Here is an 18,898-nt window from a genome sequence, read left to right on the forward strand (position 1 = left end):
GCTGCCCTCGGGCCAAACGTTACGATAAGCGCTATGTGTGACCAGGAGCATCTGATTCCGTTGTCGTGGCAAATCTGCACGTTAGACACTGTCATTTCTCCCATTTCACAGGTGGGGAACCTGGGGCTCCGGGAAGTCAAGTCACTGTTCTAACGCCATCCAGCTCCTCAGTGGTGGAGGCAGGACTTGAACCCGTGTTTACCCGATCACAAAGCCCAGACTCCTACCATGTTACAGAAGCAGCAAGAACAGGAGAGAGGGAGGGAGGAAAGATGAATGAAGTAGACACAGTTTTGTTAATAGAATTAGATTAAAAAAAAAAAACACAACTACACATGGAGGAAAATCCTGTGATTTCTCACATCTGGAAAATGTAAGTGATTTTTTTTGTTTTAAATAAAAATTTAATCATGCCATTTCTCTGCATAAAACTATCCAAATAAGGCTTCAACACAGACAAACCAAGTCCAAAGTCTACCACGGGCCACGGCTCATCCCGTGTTCTTCCTCCCGCCTGTCGACGCACCAACCCAGTTCCCACCTGAAGCCCTTTGCCCCAGTTCTCTTCCTGGCTGGTCCTGCCTCCCTGCTCTTCCCATGCTGCCCTTGCCATCCTTCAGCCTCAGGCCAGGCCTCCCTGAGCATCGTTTTTGAAGGAACCCACCACTCCCCCCGTCCACTCTGTGGGGGGCGGTCTGCAGAGCGCCCCCTAGTCTCGGATGCCCTCTCACTGATCTGTGGTTTACCCATTCCCTCCCCCCTGGAACGGGAGCCCCCAGGGGGCAGAGGCGGAGTCTGTTGCATTTTTCAGCCACGCCCCCAGCAGCGACCAGCATGCAGAACAGGACGAAGTCTGGGAGCTGGATGACAAGCCCTCCGCCAGCACGACTGTCCCGGTGGCAAGAATGGCAACCCTTGTTTTATAACAGGGGTGGCAGAGACGCAGTCCCGAGCCTGCCGAGAAACCGCGATCCGAATCCTCGCCGTTCCCAGGGCTAAAGAGGGAGGCAGACACTGTCATCGTGACCGTATTCACATGTGAAATGGCCACGCGTGAAGGCGACCCATCCCCCACTCGGATCCATCTCCCTGCCTCCGCGACTCCGTCCCACGCGCCAGTACCCCGACGGATCAGGATGAAGGATCAGTCGAGTGGAAGTGAACGCACGTTAATTGCAAACAGAAACCGCACGTCTTGCCGAAGATTCAGGCGTTCGTGGGGTCGGGGGAAGGGACGGCTGGCCTCACGCCTGCGGCTTTCGTTGGATCAGGATCAAAGGGCTCACCAAGCAGAAGGGAAAGTGGAGGACAGCACACTCAGATCTTCAAAAGAGAGTCGTGTTTGAATATCTAAGGGTGATGGCAGGCCCTTGGGGGAAACTGAAAACCTCAGTTTTGCAGAAATGACCCTTTCACTGTCACACTGTGGGAGTCAAATGACACTTCAGACCACGGTGGCTTTCTGTCTTGTGCTCATGCATTTGTTGGTTTAAAGGTCTGGAAATAAGCATCCACGGGGCAGATACTTATGGCTTGGGGGAAGAGGGTAGTTCTGAAGATTTCACTGGATGATCAGATATCATGCTATCCATTTAAATATTAAAAAGATAGGAACCCTTTGCCAAAGGTCTAACACAGATAAAAGAAAGGAATGAGTTTGGGGGGCACGGGGAAAGACTTCTTAGCTAGGAGCTCGATACAATGTGTCTAAATGTTTAGTGATGGAAAGGTTGGCTCAGATGCAATGTGGGCCGAAGGTAGGGGCTCGGCCTGCACTCTTGCAAAAGCATCCTCTGAGGTCACCGGTGATTGTCAAGTATGCTAGTGACATGCTCCGTCCCCACTCTCTTCCTCACCCACGTATTTCTAGTCATTCACACGCTACACAAATCTACCACATGCAAAGGTAATTCAGACACAACCCCAGCCTTTGCTCCACCACAGGCAAATCTTGTCACTCACATTAGATGTTTGATTTTGGATATTTTTCCCCCCTCACGTTGATAAACACACATTTAACATGCGTTTACTACCCAAGGCCATTCATCTCTTAACCCTTTCCTTTCCCGGTCTCTACCCTTCACCCTCCCTGCCATATAACTAATATTGTCAACCCAGCGTCGCTTGTCAAAGAGTTCATGGTCATAAAGACACAGGTGGGCATTCCGGATACACGTACAGAGGTTGTCTGTATCCTTGTTGTTTTTTTTTATAAATATTGGATCATGTTAGATACAGTTTTGAATTGCTCTTATGTGTCATTTCCGTGGGTTGAATGTTTGTGTCCACATGTTGCATTTTAACCCTCCTTGTGGTGTGAGGGGATGGGGGCCTCTGGCTGGTGCTTGGGTCACAAGGGAGGAGCCCTCAGGGAAGGGATTAGTGCCCTTAGAAAAGAGACCCCATGGCTGGCGTAGTTCAGTGGATTGAGCAGGGCTTCGAACCAAAGTGTCGCAGGTTCGATTCCCAGCCAGGGTACATGCCTGGGTTGCAGGCCATAACCCCCAGCAACCGCACCTTGATGTTTCTCTCTCTCTCTCTATCTCCCTCCCTTCCCTCTCTAAAAATAAATAAATAAAATCTTAAAAAAAAAAAAAGAAAAGAGACCCAGAGAGCTAGTTCGCCCCTTCCCGCACGTGAGGACACAGTGAAAAGACAACTATGAATCAGGAGGAGAGCATTTCCTAGATGCCAGGTGTGCTGGCACCTTGGGCATCCCAGCCTCGGGAACGGAGGGAAATCTGTGCTTGTTGCTGAAGCCCCTGCCGCGGGGTGGCCCACATCAAATAAGACCACCAGGGCAGTCCCGCCTGGTCAGCGCCTCCAAATCTGCCCCGCATTTTAATGGCTGCATAATATTTCTTAGGATGGATATACCAACAGATATTTAACTCGTTGCCTAATTAGTAAGTATTCTGATCACTTCTAACTTTTAAAAAAAATTTCCACGACAAACAATGCTGGATACACTTTGATGTTCAAAAGTCCTAAATTAGTCCTTTATGTCTGTACAATGGAAACACAGGTGTACGATTGCTACACCAGGAGTGTCCACACTTTTGGCGTCTCTGGGCCACATGGGAAGAAGAGGAGTTGTCTTGGGCCACATGTATAAATGTACAAGCACTAACGGAAACTGATGAGCAAAAAAAAGAAAAAAGTTCTGTGCATAATTTTCTTGATATCTGCCACCACAGATAAGCAAAAAACTTCTCTCATAATAACCCTAATTATGCACCAGCCCTTTTGATAATCTTTCAAAAAATAACTGAACGGGTCCCGAGTTTGCGATCACTGATATAGAAAAATGTACATATCCTGGATGGAGCTGGAAAGCATCATGCTAAGCAAAACAAGCCAGGCAGTGAAAGACAAATACCATACGATCTCACCTTTAACAGGAACCTAAACAACAAAACAAAGAAACAAGCAAAATATAGTCAAAGACACTGAAATAGAGGACAGGCTGACAGTGACCAGAGGGGAGAGAAGAGGGAATTTCAGGGGAGAATGGGAAGGGTTTACAGGAACAAATTTAAAGGACACATGGTCAAAATCTAGGGGGAGGGTGGTAATGGGAGGGAAGTGGGGAGGGATGGGAGGGTGGGCTGGATTGGGAGTAAAAGGGAGAAAACTGTACTTGAACAATGATTAAAATAAAATTAAAAAAAAGAAAATGCACATGTCCAAGTAGTAAAACTAAGTCATGTTTTAAGTAAATTTACGATTTCGTGCTGAGCCGCCTGTAGCCTGCGGGCCATGGGGTGGGGGGGGGGGGCACCGCTGTGCTATGCAGTTTTTAAAAATAAACATCGTCAGATCACTTTCCGAAAAAAAAAAGGCTCTAGAAATTCACATTTCCAGCACAAATTTGATGGGGTGTCTCTCTCTCTGCCTCTCTCACCCCCAGGGATGGCAGGGGCACGAGGCAGGGAGGGCACTGATCGGACACACAGTATTGAACAACTTCCCACAGGGACGGCTGCACCTACCACTCTCCGAGCGCCCTCAGCTGCGAGAACCCCGAGGGTGAGCGTGGCAGCTGGGAGAGAGGGCAGGTCCCCTGCAGGCCACGTGGAGCCCTGTTAAGGAGGAGGAGGATGGTTCGGTTGGAACTCTGGGGCCCCGAGAACAGCTGGCCAGGATGTAGGAAGTGGTAGGAGGCTCGGGGCAGAAGGATGGGGAAAGCAACCGAATCGAGAAGACACTACATTCTCCAGGGTGGACAGACAATGGCCAAGGGGCACAGGAAAGGATGCCCAGCATCAGCGGTCATCGGGGACGGCAATCAAACCACAACACGAAACCGTTCCCCACCCACCAGGAAGGCTGCAGCCCGAGAGGGGGACGACCACCGGTGTCGGTGACAATGCGGAGGAACGGGAACTCTCGCACCTTGCCGGTGGGCAGGCTGAACCGTGCGGTTACTTTGGAAAGCGGTCCAGCAATTCCCCCAAAGGGTGAAACACAGACTTAGTTCACGATCCAGTATTTCCACGCCTAGGTACATAGCCAAGAGATTAAAAACCTATATCCGTGTCGAAACTTGTACGTAAGTGTTCAAGCTGCACCATCCATCACAGCCCCCAGATGGGAACAACCCCCATGCCCGTCAGCTGATGAGTGGAGGAATAGGATGTGGCGATGCACGCGGTGGAGTATTACTCAGCCACGAAAAAGAAGTCCCACCACCTGCTGCGATGTGGGCAAACCTCGAAAACATGTTGCCAAGTGAAAGAATCCAGACACAAAAGGCCACAGATTGTGCGTTCTGTCTTTGTCCAGAAATGCCCAATACAGGCAACTCTGTAGAGACGGAAAGTAGGTTTGAGGTTGCCAGGAGGTGGAGGCACGGGGATTGGGAGTGACTGCTGAAGGGACTTCTTTTCCGGGTGAGGAGAACATTCTGGAATGAGACCATGGGGAGTGCCGCCTGCCTCGTGAATATACTAACGAGCCCTGAACTGTCTACTTGACAAGGGTGAGTTTTTCAGAATGTGAATTGTATCTCCATTTGGAAAAGGAAGCTGCATACGCAAATATGAACACGGCAGGGGTGGGGGGCGGGGACGAGGACCACTGGGCGTGAACAAGCCGTCCACAGGAAAAGAACCATGGCTGGGTTCTCAGCGTTTAAAACGATGGCCAGCCTCATGAATAGTAAAACACCAGCAAAATAAAATCACAGCGAGACTCAGCTCCCCGTCTGTCAAAGTGGCCAACCCGGCGAGGTTTGGTGACTCCGTCCGTGGGAGCGGCCTGAAGAGCAGCACCTGTGTGTCTCTTTGCTGCGAGCGGGAGGATACTTGAGTGACACGTGTCAGCATTTAAAAACCCGCACTCTCCGGGCGCTCTGACCTCTCCTTCTGGGCCGTTACCCTGTAAGGACCACTCCGCGGAGGCACGCTGTTTGCGGGACCAGAGTTACTGTGGGAACAGCCTAACCTCTGGCCCCTGGGGACCTGGGCGAGTCGGCGGTCATTCGTCCACACGATCAAGTGCGCCACCGGCATGGACGCCCCGAGGCAGCCAGGGAGTCTCCTTCCACGTAAGCAGCAGAGCGGGGTCTTCACCCAGCCTGTCTCACTCTGAGAGTGGCTCCTGTTTTGCTTTCATCCTGGCTGCCGTGAGTCTGCACCCTCGTGCGCTGGCTCACATGTCAGGAGAGGGGAGAGCGGCTGAGAGTAGGATTGAACCCCCGTGGAAGATGGGGCCCCAACCCCCAGGACCCGAGGCCTCATTAGCAGACGGTCAAGGAGAGAGATGAGGTCCGTCAGAGTGAGCCTCATCCTGGCGTGTCTGTGCCCGCATTACAGGGGCCATTTGGGCTCAGAGACAGACGCAGGGAAGGAAGACACCATGGGTGTGGGGATGCAGAAGACCCTCTGGAAGCAGAGGACCCTCTGGAAGCCGAGGGACGCTGGAGACCACCAGAAGCTTGAACAGAGGCGGGAAACAGACCCCGCCCCCACCCCACCCACCCCACCGTCGTCCTCAGAAGCCACCAACCCTGCCACCCCTTGACCTCGGCCTTCTGGCCTCCGGCACCGTGAGACAATAAATGTCTGTGGCTTCAGCCGCCCTGACGGTGACACTTTGTCTGGGCGGTCCCAGGACACCGGGACGGGTGTTTTCAAGGGGAGCCCGTGGCTCCGATCCTTCCGTTTCATCCCGCCACAAACAAGACCGGCAGTCCCGTCCCCAAGGGAGCGCCCGGCGACACTGACCTTCGTCGTAGAGCTGAACCGTGTGGGTGGACACCATCGTCGGCCTCCCGTTTTGAACACAGTTCCTCCTCGACGCCTCCTGCGATGGAACACGGGCCAGTGTCACTCATGTCTTCGGGGAAAACCAGAAGGACTCAAGGCTGCAGGGGAGCCGGCCCCCAATTAAACTTAATTTAAAGGCTTTGTTTCTGGAAACGCCCCAGCGTTCTGTTAGAGAGACTCCCTTCCACCCCAGGACTGGGTTTCTGGGATCGTGACAGTGCCCCCCGGTCTGCCCCACGTCCCAGGAGCCCCACAGGCTCCGGCAGGACGGACCCTGGCGTGCGGATGGAGCGCCCAGGTTATCCGGGGCACCTGTCGAATCAGCGGGGAATGATAATATAGCACGTGGACGCCGAAACCTGTGGGGAGCACCCCGCCCCACTGTCCACACACGTGGGCACAGCCCCCGGCCAGACCCTCAGTCGACAAACCCGTCCGACACAGGAAGGCCTTTCTGCTCCGCCCCCGCCCCCGCCCCCTGCATCTCCCGGGTGGCCTCTTTGTACCTGGAGGCCACCGCCCTGATATTCTTCCTCTTCTGTCACTTATCACAGATTAAAAAAAGATTGTAGGTATGTTTGTGTGTGCATGCCAACTGACATACATACATATATACACATTCACATGGAAAGAAAAACGTCAAGAGAGCCTATGTTATATAACGTCATTTAAGTCACAGAGTCATCTTGGGGGTGTCCAACCTTTTGCTGTCTCTGCACCGCAGTGGGAGAAGGAGAGTAGTCTTGGGCCACACATTAAATGCATCGTGACACGTAATCACAAAAACGTCTCATAGTGTTTTAAGTACATTGACGATTTTGTGTCAGGCCTCATTCACAGCCATCCTCCGCCCACAGGCCGCAGGTTGGACACCCCCGATTCTGAACTACACCTCTAGTAGTTGACACGAGTAGAATATTGATTTTATGCTAAGTACCTTGCATGTCGTATCTTACTCTGCTAATTCTGTGAGTAGTATCATACGTGTTAATAAGTGCACAGAAAAATAAAAACTAAAAGACCACATAGCAGCCTTCTGAAGGTGGGGACCTCCTGGGGGGACACGAAAGACTTTTCCTTCCTTTATACTTTTCTAGTGGTTTCCAGTGTTTCAAAGAAGCCGGCGTTCTTGGGTTTATCACGAACTCTACCAGGAAATCATGAAACCTAAACATCAAACGCATGCGGCCGCCGTGCCCTGAGGTTACCGCTGGCTCTCCTGGGCCGATGCGTGGTCTGCAGAGTTGGTTTACTTGGCTCCCAGAGTTTTTAAAAAGTATTTTAGAATCAGTTGCCACTGTTTAAAAAGCAGGAGATTTTATCAATGCTGGTTTCCAACTCCTGATGAAAATAAGGGTCTGGGACCCTCTTGATAGCATGCTTGGCCAGAGCCAGCAGGCTTCGAGCGGGCCCCCCCGACCCGGTCCCTTATCCCCCCCCTACTACTTCACCTCCTTTTGTGACTGCCTGGCCCTGGAGGACAGGGGCTCCATGACCTGGCATCACCTGGGGTGCCTGAGAAACTCCTGAGGCCTGGGCCCATACCCAGAGGTCAAGTTTAGGTTGGTTTTGGTGGCTAGCTGTCAGGAGTTTGAAAAGCATCCTGGGTAATTCCAGTGCGCAGCCAGGTTTGACACCTGCCAGGACTGTTAGGCCCATTCCTTCAAACCCAGCCTTCCGTCGTGGGCAGGAAGTCCCTCTATCCCATGGGCAATATGTATTAGTTCGGGGTATTAGCTTCCTCCCATAGGGGTTCCACCTTTCACTGTGCCCTAAGTCTTAAACCGAATTGATCTCAGAGACACGGCTGGTAGAAATGTAGGCTTCCTGCTAGCTGGTCACCCCAGGAGAAGCAATGGGGTGTCCCTGACCTCAGGCTTCCACAGCAGTCTCCCCAGAGAAGAACTCCCAGACTAGGAGTCCGCCCCCAGGCTGCACACACCACAGGGGAGGAGCTCCGCCCGCGTGGAAGCCCGGCCTGGCTCCCCCACGCTGATATAACTGGTCCGGGGGCCGCTCCGGTTCCCAGGTGATTCCGATGGGCAGCCGGGGCTGTGAACTGCTGATCGGAGCCTGGGCCTCACATCCTCGGCCACCGACACGTGGGGCCGGACCGCTCTTTGGGGTGGGGCCGTTTTGTGCATTGTAGGGTGCTTACCAACGTCCTGGGCCTTTGCCCACCTAAACCAGCAGCACGGCCTGAGTTGGGACAGCCAGCAATGTCCCCAGACATTGCCAAGGGTCCCCTAGTGGGGACGGACACAATTACCCACAGCGGAGAACCACTAGTCCAAACCCTCCTGGCAGCAGGTATCCGGTCGGCTCCATGGGAGCCATCTTGGAGGTCCCTAAAGACACAGGGTCCCTCGGCTCCCAGCCTAGCCTTTTCTGACTCAGTGCATCTGTGGTGGGGCCGAGAGCCTGTGTTTTCCTGAGCCCCGTGGTGGACTCTGGAGGTCTGACCAGGCAGCACGGCGCAGTGCTCATGAACTCTAAGCCTAGAGCGAGACGACTTGGGCTTGAACCCTTTCTCTGCCCCTCATCACTGTGTGTCCTTGGGTGAGTTAACTAGCCTCTCTGTGCCTCACAGGAGTCCCATGCACTCAATGAGGGAATGAACGAGTGCAAAGTCAGATGGTGTGCAGCTCATCATAAAGAACATGCATTTGTTAAATAAAAGCAGCACAACCCCTGGGAAGACGGGGTCTATGGGATAAGCCCTGAGCAGGGACAAGCCCGAGCAGGCCATGTACTCGGCTGGCATCCCCGACTCTGTCTAGTCGCAGCTAACGATCCAGGGGCCGCCACCGCCCTACCTTGTAAGTGTCTGTTTCCGAGTCATTCTCTTGGTCGTCAGCTCGTTGTGGAACACTCAGCTGGTTGCCCATCGCTCCTGCAATAGAGATAAAAAGGCAGGGAGAGAGAAATTAAAACTCACGACCAACAGAAGCCTAACTGCTGTCTGGGAGGCAAGGGACAGGGACCTGACGAGTCACCGTGGTGCATTATCACGGCAGCTTATATTTACCTTGGGGGGTGGGGAGGTGAGAAGCATTAGACCATCCTTCAACAAAGTCAAAGTCAAACATAGCCCCGATGTTCAAATGAATGTATTGCTGGGGTAAATATTTATCATCGGGAATAGTGTACTCCACGTATTTTCTTCCTCCTCAGTCACAGCTTTTGTCCCAAGGAGATTTTACGATGGAGATAATGAAAATAATACTTACAATTTTTAGCATGCGCCGGTCTTCACACTACATTAGGGCCCCTGTCCAATCCCATCACAGCACTGGTATTTTTTTTATAGCACTCAGCACTACTTGTAATTATGTATTTACTTGGCTATATTTTTACTCACTCATCGATTCAACGGATATATACTGAGCACAGCCCTGGCTGGCGTAGCTCAGTGGATTGAGCGCGGGCTGCGAACCAAAGTATCGCAGGTTCGATTCCCAGTCAGGGCACATGCCTGGGTTGCAGGAACCGCACATTGATGTTTTTCTCTCTCTCTCTCTTTCTCCCTGCCTTCCCTCTCTAAAAATAAATAAATAAAATCTTAAAAAAAAAAGATATATACTGAGCACCAACTCTGCACCTTGTGCTGCGCCAGGCACTGGGGCTACAGCTGGGAATTAAAGAGGCGAGGCCCCCTGACCTCACAGAGCTGCCACTGGGGGCAGGGGTGTGGGTGAACAAACAATACCCAAACAGACAAGAAGTCCACAAACCAGGCGCAGTGCTCATGAACTCTAAGCCTGGAGCGAGACGACTTGGGCTTGAACCCTTTCTCTGCCCCTCATCACTGTGTGTCCTTGGGTGAGTTAATTGGCCTCTCTGTGCCTCACAGGCATCCCATGCACTCAATGAGGGAACGAGTGCCAAGTTAGGTGGTGTGCAGCTCATAATAAAGAGCACGTGTTTGTCAAAGAAAAGACAGGGTGAAATACTACGAATAAAGGTAAGTTGGTAGCACACCAAGAGGGGGCTGTGGTAGAGGGTGGTTCTGGAGTCAGGTAACAATGGACCCAAACCTGGAGGGCAAAACAGAATATTTAACTCCTGCCTCCCATCCCCCATAAATCGCAAGCGCCATGCCGGCAGGGCCGTCCGTCGGTCTCCTGTTCTCAGCCCTGCGTTCACATTTATCGGGTGCTGACTATTCCTCACTGGTCGACGGGAGGGGCGCGTCATCGATAACTGCCCCTCCCCCGGCGTGCCCCGGGCCGGGCCAGCCCATGTACATCCTCACTAAGCCAGTCGTATTCATAAATGCTTTAATCCTAACAGCCAGCAATGACTTAGCATGCTCTCCCTGCGGGACCCACTTCCAAGTGCATTGCCCGGGTCTTCTCGTTTGGCCTGACAGCACCTGTGAGCTAGGTGTCACTGTCGTCTGGTTCTAGGAATGAGGAGGCTGAGTCACGGGAGGTTCCATTATTTCCCAAAGGTCGCCCAGGAGACGACGGCAGAGGCGACGGCCGAACTCAGGCTGCTGTGCTCCGGATGGCTGGGATGTTCTGCATAGTATCACCTCCCTCGGAAGGAGGGTGTCGAGTCTCCGAAACTGCCCCCAGGACACATATCCAACACGTGGCTGAGCGAGGATGTGGCCCAGAGTCCACGTGGTCCCCAAACTGGAGCTCTTCCAGCCACCCCGAGGCCTGTTGCCTTGCTCCCTAAACATTTCCACTTCACACACACACCAAGGATTCCACTGGAGTTCCCATCTCCAAACTCCTGGCCGCTGGCTCGCCTGCTCTGGTGGTTTCAGAATAAAAGCCAGGACTTTTGATTTCTGCCTGAAAGCAGCGAGTGCATGCCCAAGGGTTCCCATGGGGCCCTCGCCCCACCCCCTGGTTTGAGTTTTTATGCCCCGGTAATTGACACGTTGAGTAATCAGAAATCACCGAGGTCGAAGAGGGTCATAAATCTCACCACCTGCATCTCACCAAATCCCACCACTCGAGGGAGGTGGGTAGATAACAGAATCTGGGGATCTTACTCGTGTTCTAATCACAGCATGGGATACAGCTGCGCAATGCCAAAACATACAGGACACTATTTTTTCTCTTTGTAAAACCCATGAGGAGCACACTCCCGATACGTCATCACTTCATCTATCCGTGGGACATTATGAACGTCGTGTTGACGCCTCACACCAGGGTCAGCGGATGACAGTGGGGGAGGGGGGGACAAAGCCAGCCCGCAGCCCGCTTTGGTACAGCCAGCGAGCTGAGCGTGGGTTTTATATCTACAAGCGGTTGGAAAAACATCAGGGGAATCATGGGTTGCAACTCATCATAATGATACGCAATCACGTGTTGGTGTCACTGGGAGACGGCCAGGCCCATGCATATGTGCATCCCGCGACAAGGGCAGAGCTGGGCGGTTACAGCAGGGACTGGAAGGCCTGCAGAGTCTAAGATGTGCACTGCCTGGACCTTCCCAGAAAGCCTGTCAACCCTGCTCAAGATCACTGCGGGGGATATGTATCCGTTTTGCAAATGAGGGGGCTGAGGCAGCTGAGAAATTCTATGTTTCGCATAGTGAGACTGACCAAGAGTTGAACCTACCGTGTATAAAAATAATGACAATAACAACTCTAACAACCACATTAATGATAAAATAGTAACAACAGCTAATTTGGTAAGTGCTTACCATGCGTTGAGACACTGTCCTAAGAGCCTTATTTATAGTAAACTAATTCACGCCTTCCCGCAAATCAACAAGACTGTGGTGTCATCATTCCAGTTTTACAGATGGGAAAACCGAGGCTCACAGGTTAAATGTGTTGACCAAGGCCACACACGCACTGGACTATGTCTCCATCTAAATCCAGCTTTTTGCCCAACGCAGAATTATTTGCTAGGGGGTTTGCATGCTTTTTAAGCTCCTATTAGTCACTTTAAACTCAGCCCAAATTGGGGGCCACTTTCAGTAGAAATGTTTGAGATTGTGAAAAATCTCTGAGCTGGAGAGAAACTGTCACCCACAGAGCTGGGGCTACATGGTCCTGTCATTGCACACTTTCAGTAGCCTCTCTGTACTTCAAGGCCAAGTGGCCAGAGAGGAAGAGAAGGCACCTGAATGTCTTTGGGATGTTGCAAAATCACCTTCTGCCCTTCCTTCAAACTTTATGAAGAGCGGGAACCTCTATGGGACAAAAACAAAAGTTTACTGCCACCTACTGGCCGATGTCGGTATCCGCAGAAATGAATACATTCAGCCTACAAGGTGGGGTCCAAATGTCTGCGGAGGAGGGCAAAGGAAAGAAAGGCTTTGCCATGAAACCTTCACAATGAAAACGTCAGTTAACAGTTTAGCCAATAAAAGTTGGCAATGGAATGCCAGTCTTTTAATGTCCCAAAGACAGTACAACAAATAAAACAAGAGCATTAACCACCTCCAAGGTGTGGGAGGAGCTGGCCTCGTGCCAACCCAGCGCTGACCGCTCTGGGCAGAGAGAGCAGTGTAGCGTGCAGGGTGAGAATGTGGGCTCCGGAGATGAACCCCGAGTTTGAAATCCCTGCTCAGCTGCATACTGAGTCCGTGACCTTCGCTGGGCCTCAGTTTCCTAATCTGTAAAATGGGGATCATCACAGTACCCCACCCCCTCTTCAGAGGTTGTTGTGAGAACTGTACAAATTGGTGCATGCACGGTGCCCTGGACAGCACCTGGCACACGATGAGCACCGTGCGATGTTAGCCGTGGCTAGGGTTGCCCTCGTTATTATTAATCATTTTCAGGCAGGGCCCCCCGGAGCTGCCTGAGGGTGAGAGTCAATGGAGGAAGCCACCAGCACTTCTGATTCTCACCGAAAAGCCAGCCTGGGGCCCGGCATCTGTGGTTGTAACTGGCACACAGGGGGTTGCCTGACCAGGCATGTGTGGGGAATACCATGATGGCTGTCCCCTGTCCCAGGAACGGGGGCGTTCTGGGGGGGCAGGATCTTCATGTGAAAAGTAGGAGCGTCCTGGGCACACCTGGATGAGCTGACCGCCCCATCACTGACCGCTCAAGCACTGTGTGAGGTGAGCACTCTTTCCATCCCCATTGAACAGATGGGCAAACTGAGGCTCAAGGAGGTTTATTTAGGCCGTAATTCCCGTGGCCTTTTCTCTAGCCTCCAATTGGGGAAACATAAATCGGGTAGGGGTTTTCATCCAGAAAAACATATTCATGCAAAAGAGCTGGCTTTTGTTTTAAAAAAAAAAACCAGCTTTGAAGGTGATGTCAAAACGCCCTTTTGCTCGGGAGCAGGCGGTGCTCCTTGTTTTGATCTGAAGACCATGCCCGACATTAGACGCGAGCAGCCATATGGCGGAGGGATTTGAGTTTGAAACTGAGCTCATGTTTGAGGGTCTAGCTTTATGAGAACGCAGAGTAAATCTTCTGCTGCGTGGGGGGCATTCAGATGAGAAAGTCCCTTTATTTCTCCACTTCCCGTCTGTGTCCTACGGCCAGTCCTCAAACTGGGCCACACTTCAGAATCACCAGTGGAGAGTCAACGCCCCACGCGCAGGCTCCAACCAGGCCCGGTTCCATCAGACTCTCCAGGGCTGGGGCCCAGGCATCGGTATATTTCCAAGCTCTCTGGGTGATTTCTGTGACAGCCAACGATTTCGGGGTGAGTGAGTGCCCCACCCCCACTGGGGATCTCTTAGGCGCCACCTTCCCTGACGCAGAGAACCAGGCTGGGGATTCCCAGGTGCAGGCGGGGCAACGTAGGATGGATCACAGCCAGCCTGGGCGTCTGAACATAGTTCCGGACCCTTCGGGGCGCTCCTTGGAGGACCCTCCGTTTTGTGAGCCTGCAGAAATCGGGACACACCTCCTGGGCCTGCAGCGTCCCGTTCCTGAGAACGAGTGTGCAAGCATGCGGGCACACGTGCTCCCGGGGAGCCTCGCCTTTCCGGGTGGCTGTGACGAGTGAGGATGCGGGGTAGTGGCGGGGGTGGCAGGTAAGGCGGGACGGCGGAACGGCAGAGTCCGGAGCGCTCACCTTCGCCTCCCCCGAGAAGAAGCTACAGAGTGGGACCGGCCTTCGTGAGCCCTCGGAGAGCCCTGTCCTTGTGGGAAATGCCATATTCGTGTGGCCGGCAGCATTAAACACCGCTGAGCAGGTCTTTTGCGGGCCGTGCCCTTCCGAAGTGCGTGCATTCACTTCTCCCGCCCTTGCAGGAGCCCCCTGGGTTAGAGGCTGTTGTTTGCTTAACTTTCTGGTGAGACACTGAGGCACAGAGAGGTTGTGCACCAACCCAACAGGCCTCACACACCGCAGTGTGGCAGGGAAGGTTCAATGGGGTGGGCACGCGTGGGCAGCCGGGAAGCCCCCACGTGGCCGTGGGACATGTGCGTGGGTGTATTACAGACAGAGCTCTCTGCACTTCCTCATCTTAAAGTGCTCTCTCCAGAAATGTGCTGCTCTCGGTTTCTGACTCACAGCAACTCGCCGGCAGTGTTTTTAGAATTGGGGGCAATTTCGTCCCCTGCCCCCCCAGCCCTGGGGACATTTAGAAATATCTGAAGACGTTTTTGGTTGTCACCAGTACGGGCATCTATCGGGTAGAGCCCAGAGATGCGGCTGAGCATCCCATAATGCACAGGACAGCCCCACAGCAGAGAATGACCCGGCCCCAAATGCCCCTAGTGCCCAGGTGGAGGGACCCCACTCCAGGGGCTGGACTTAGGGATTTCTCCTCACACAATGGCCCCGTATCCCCTAGGGGACCCACGTTTCTGAAGAGCCGGTTAGAGAGCCAGTGTGCCGGCCCACAGTGGCGAGACAGCAAACCCTCCGGCCGGCGTGCAGACCCTGGTTCACAGCAGCTGAGGCGGAGGCCTCCACTCCTGGCCACTACGGTGAGGGGCGGTGAGGGGCCCATCACAGATCCACCCCCATGGGTCTGTTGTGGAGGTGACAGGGGTGCAGTCCCCGTGGCGTGCGGTCCAGCGGCCCTGTTACACCAGCCACTGGTGTCCACGGTGCCTTGTTTTGGCTACAGGTGGACAAGAAGCCCGCCTCCTGGGAACCCATTAAACACCGAATCCGGGCCCAGCGGCCCCGGAGGGAGGGCAGTCGGTCTGCAGCCGTGGCAGCGAAATGACTGCCCAGCGGAAGGGGGAGGTCCTCGAAGGGTGGGATGGTGGCAGAATTAGTCACCGAGTAAACAGAAACACCTCGGATCCCTGCGGTGGCATGTAGGCAAATGGGGAGCCCAGCTCACCACCCAGCTGTGGGCGGTGCCAACACGGCCCGGCTGGCACGCCCAGCAGAACACGCCCTCTGCCCCCTACTCCAAAGGCAAGGTCAGGGGGAGTGAGGAGAACAGACCTGCTCTGCCAGGTGCCCGGGCCCTGTGTCTCCCTGCACAGTGCTGGGACACGGTAGATACCATGGGAGCTGCAGGGCATAGTGGTGCCGGCTGCCTCCTCCTCAAGGGGGCGCATGAGACTGACCTCCAGGCCCCCTGAGCCGTCCCCCAGCCCCCCACCCCCATCCCCAGTCCTGCTGTGGGACTGCCTGGGCTCAGGGGAAGGGGTGCCTTCATCAAAATCAAGCTTTTTTTTTTTTTTTTTTTAGAATGCTTGGTAATTGACGTCTTGCTGGTGGAACACTCGATGATGTTTGTATACGAGGCTGATGTTCCCAGAAGGCTTAGCGCTCACACTGTCTCATTCTTACTGCGGCCCCGGACACCTTCAGGTGAATGACAGTGGCAACATTACCGAGGGCTTACACTGAGCCAGGCGGGCCAGGACTAGGGGAGGCAAGAGAGGCTCCCGGGTGCAAAAGGCAAACAGGCAGCCTCTCGGGGTCCGGCAGGCACGGCACTGGCACTGGCCAGGGAGTGCCCCAGAGGTGCCAGCCTCGCTTCGCCCTGGTCCTGGCCCTGGGGCCAGACACTCCTCCCACTGTCTGCATTTTCCTACCCCAGCTCGTCACTCCCGCATTGCACAGATAGAGAAACCGAGGCCGAGGCGCAATCCCTGGAATGCAACCTGCTGGAGGGCACACAGTGAGCCCCCTCCGTTCACATCTGGCCATTAGGTGCAGCCGCTGTCCCCAGACTGGAAAGCGGTGAAGAGGCAGAGGGAGAGATGGACCCGTTTCCCTGCCACTCAGGCACTCAAATCCTGAACCACTTCCGGCCCAGCTCTGGTGAGAGGCAGAGAAGCTGCTGACAGTGACAGGCAGCAGTTTGACACTCGAGCAGGACAGCCGAGCCTGCAGGGACTGGGGTCCCCAGACCCCCCAAGGCTTTCCCGTCATCTCCCCCTGCATCTCCTGCCGTCAGAAACCAACCTCCACCAGCGGGTGCTCTCAGCAGTCCGTTGCTCTCCCAGAGGGTGTGCCTTTTTCCTAGAAAGATCATCTCTCCCGAGTTTCAGAACTCTTGGGAAAAAAGATCTTCCTTGGTGTGTGACATTGGCTGGCTGACCCATTCCTTTTAAACTGAACACTCCCTAGAGCGTGCAGGGCATCTACCCCCCCCCCCAACCCCCTGCCTGGAGCCAGCGCCGTCTTAGTCGGGTGTGGAGGAGGGTGGGGTGCGCCAGGCACTACCCCCTGGTGCGAAATGGAAGGAGGAGCCAGAAGACTCAGCCATCAAGATGCACACTACATTTTAACACAGCCTTCCCGAACACCACACAAATGCTGTTCCTGATCCTGTCTTTACGTGACACGTTATTTTGTTCATCACAGATCTCTTGGCATCGGTTCAACCAGTTTTACATATTGCCTGAAGATGTCATTTATTCTGATGACCCAGTTTTGTTTGGACACCTCTTGAATTCGGTGCCGGAGGGAGCGCTCCTGTTACTCGAGCCCTGGCCTTGAACGGAGGCCAAGTCCACCGCCTGCTTTCTGTGAGACCCGGAAGGCGCCCCTCCCCCGCCCCTGGCCCCATCTTCCTAATTGTAAAGAGGAGATGATGATAAAACAGCAGCACAGATAACAGCTGACACTGGTCACACCCACAGGCGTTCAGGTGCATTGGTCGCCTGGGCGCTCACAAACTTCACTCGGATCCCTGCACTATTGTCACACCCATTTCACGGATCGGGAAGCCGGAGCCCAGGGGCAGCCACCCTCTCGTCACAGGACCCTTCCAGGCAGAACGCTCAGTGTCTGCAGTCGTGCAGCTGGGGTTTGAGCCCGGCGCTGCTGCAGAGCGTAGTCCAGAAGGAACTCGAAGGTTTCTTCTCCCTGCCTCCCTCGCCCCCGGCCCCACCCATCTCAGACGATGCCCCCAGGCTCCCCCCACAGTCAGCTTTACCACGGGGCGTCCTTATCCTGGCGGTGTTCCCCCAGTTGCATTTCTTACCCACCATCTGATGATTCCCCCCAAGTTGTATGCTTACAATGACCTTCACCGGCTGCATACAAACAGGAGCCGTTTTCGTTGCTTTGCCCCTGATGCTGCCCACCCTGCCCCTTCATCCTCTCGCCGCCTCCCCAGGGGGGCTCACGGAAGGTGAGACCGAGGCCCAGGTGCTCGAGGCCACCCAGGGAGTCAGTGGCAGAGCTGGGGCCACACCCCCCTCGCTGGTCCCCCTGCTCTTGTGTCTCACCACCCCCCAGATCACAAACCCTCCTGCCGTGATTGGAGGAGCTGGAAGAGGTTACCTGTTGCGCCTCGGGAGGGAGTATCTTTGGTCCCCTTGTGTCACCTGCAGCTGCTCCGGTGCAGGGCACCTTGTCTCCAGCTGGCACAGCCCAGTACGAGCGGCTTACTGAGCCCAGGTGCCCTGCCCTCTGCTTCCTCATCCGGAGCCTGCTGGCGGAACACACACAGGGCAGGGCAAACACCCGCCTGGGTGGGGCTGCCTGCCCCTGCCCGCCCCTGCCCCGGGGAAGCAGCTTCTCCCGCTGGCTGTCCCTGTTTCCCCGTGGAACACCACCCAGCTGATTTCTCTCGCGCTCACGCCTCCCTGGCGCTCCAAGCAGCCTGTCTAGCACCCCCTGCCCCACCGCAGCCACTGGGGTGGACCTGGGTGGCTAACCCCCTTCCCCAGGAACCACGAGTCCTGGTCCCAGCAGGGAAAACACGTTCTGTAAGGTTTTACAGTTCCGCCTGCCTTTCACCTTCATTTATTCCAGAATACCAGCTCCACCACCACCCAACCAAACCACCTACTTGGAAGGAAATTGCATGTCACCCACTGCACGGCCCCCACTCACGTAAACATCACTCCCCAAGGGCTGGGGATACTGGCAAGCAGGTAAACTAAGTGGGGCCGGCATTCTTTCCCTCTGCAGGCTGGAAGGTCAGGGCAGGCTGTTTAACTTACTCATTCCAGCAAGGGTATTTGTTCCAGAGTTTCACAAGGACTTATGCAAAACAATCTGAGAGCACAGATTAAAAATATAGCTGAAGGAGATAGAAAAACAGGAGTGGATACGTCCGCGGGGCCAGGATCATTAAAAATGTGCATGGTGATTTACAGGCTTGTTATGAAGCTATGGCTTTGAGCTTCCTAACAGCCAGTGCAAAAAGGGAAACATGGCAAATTATACTGCGCAGTGTTCTTGAGAAACCACTTAGGAGAAATGCAAACTAGTAATTATTGTGGCTTTATTTATTAACAGGCTCACCCAAGCATCCATACCAGGCTA

The 18,898-nt window shown here is 54.1% G+C and overlaps 1 long non-coding RNA gene across 2 annotated transcripts; it reads right to left on the bottom strand.

Moving 5' to 3' along the window:
- Positions 1-5,951: 5,951 nt before the first annotated feature.
- On the bottom strand, positions 5,952-18,363 carry LOC118496860. Of its 2 annotated transcripts, none has more exons than XR_004899417.1 (3): positions 10,251-10,303; positions 9,086-9,162; positions 5,952-6,306 (listed from the first exon to the last, which is right to left on the bottom strand). It is a non-coding gene; the product is annotated as an uncharacterized LOC118496860 (long non-coding RNA). The 2 variants fall into 2 exon arrangements; XR_004899418.1 differs by lacking the exon at positions 10,251-10,303 and adding an exon at positions 17,909-18,363 and having other exon boundaries at positions 5,954-6,306.
- Between the last annotated feature and the right edge of the window lie 535 nt (positions 18,364-18,898).

Source organism: Phyllostomus discolor, chromosome 9 (assembly GCF_004126475.2).
Source record: "Phyllostomus discolor isolate MPI-MPIP mPhyDis1 chromosome 9, mPhyDis1.pri.v3, whole genome shotgun sequence".
NCBI classification, from domain to species: Eukaryota; Metazoa; Chordata; class Mammalia; order Chiroptera; family Phyllostomidae; genus Phyllostomus; species Phyllostomus discolor.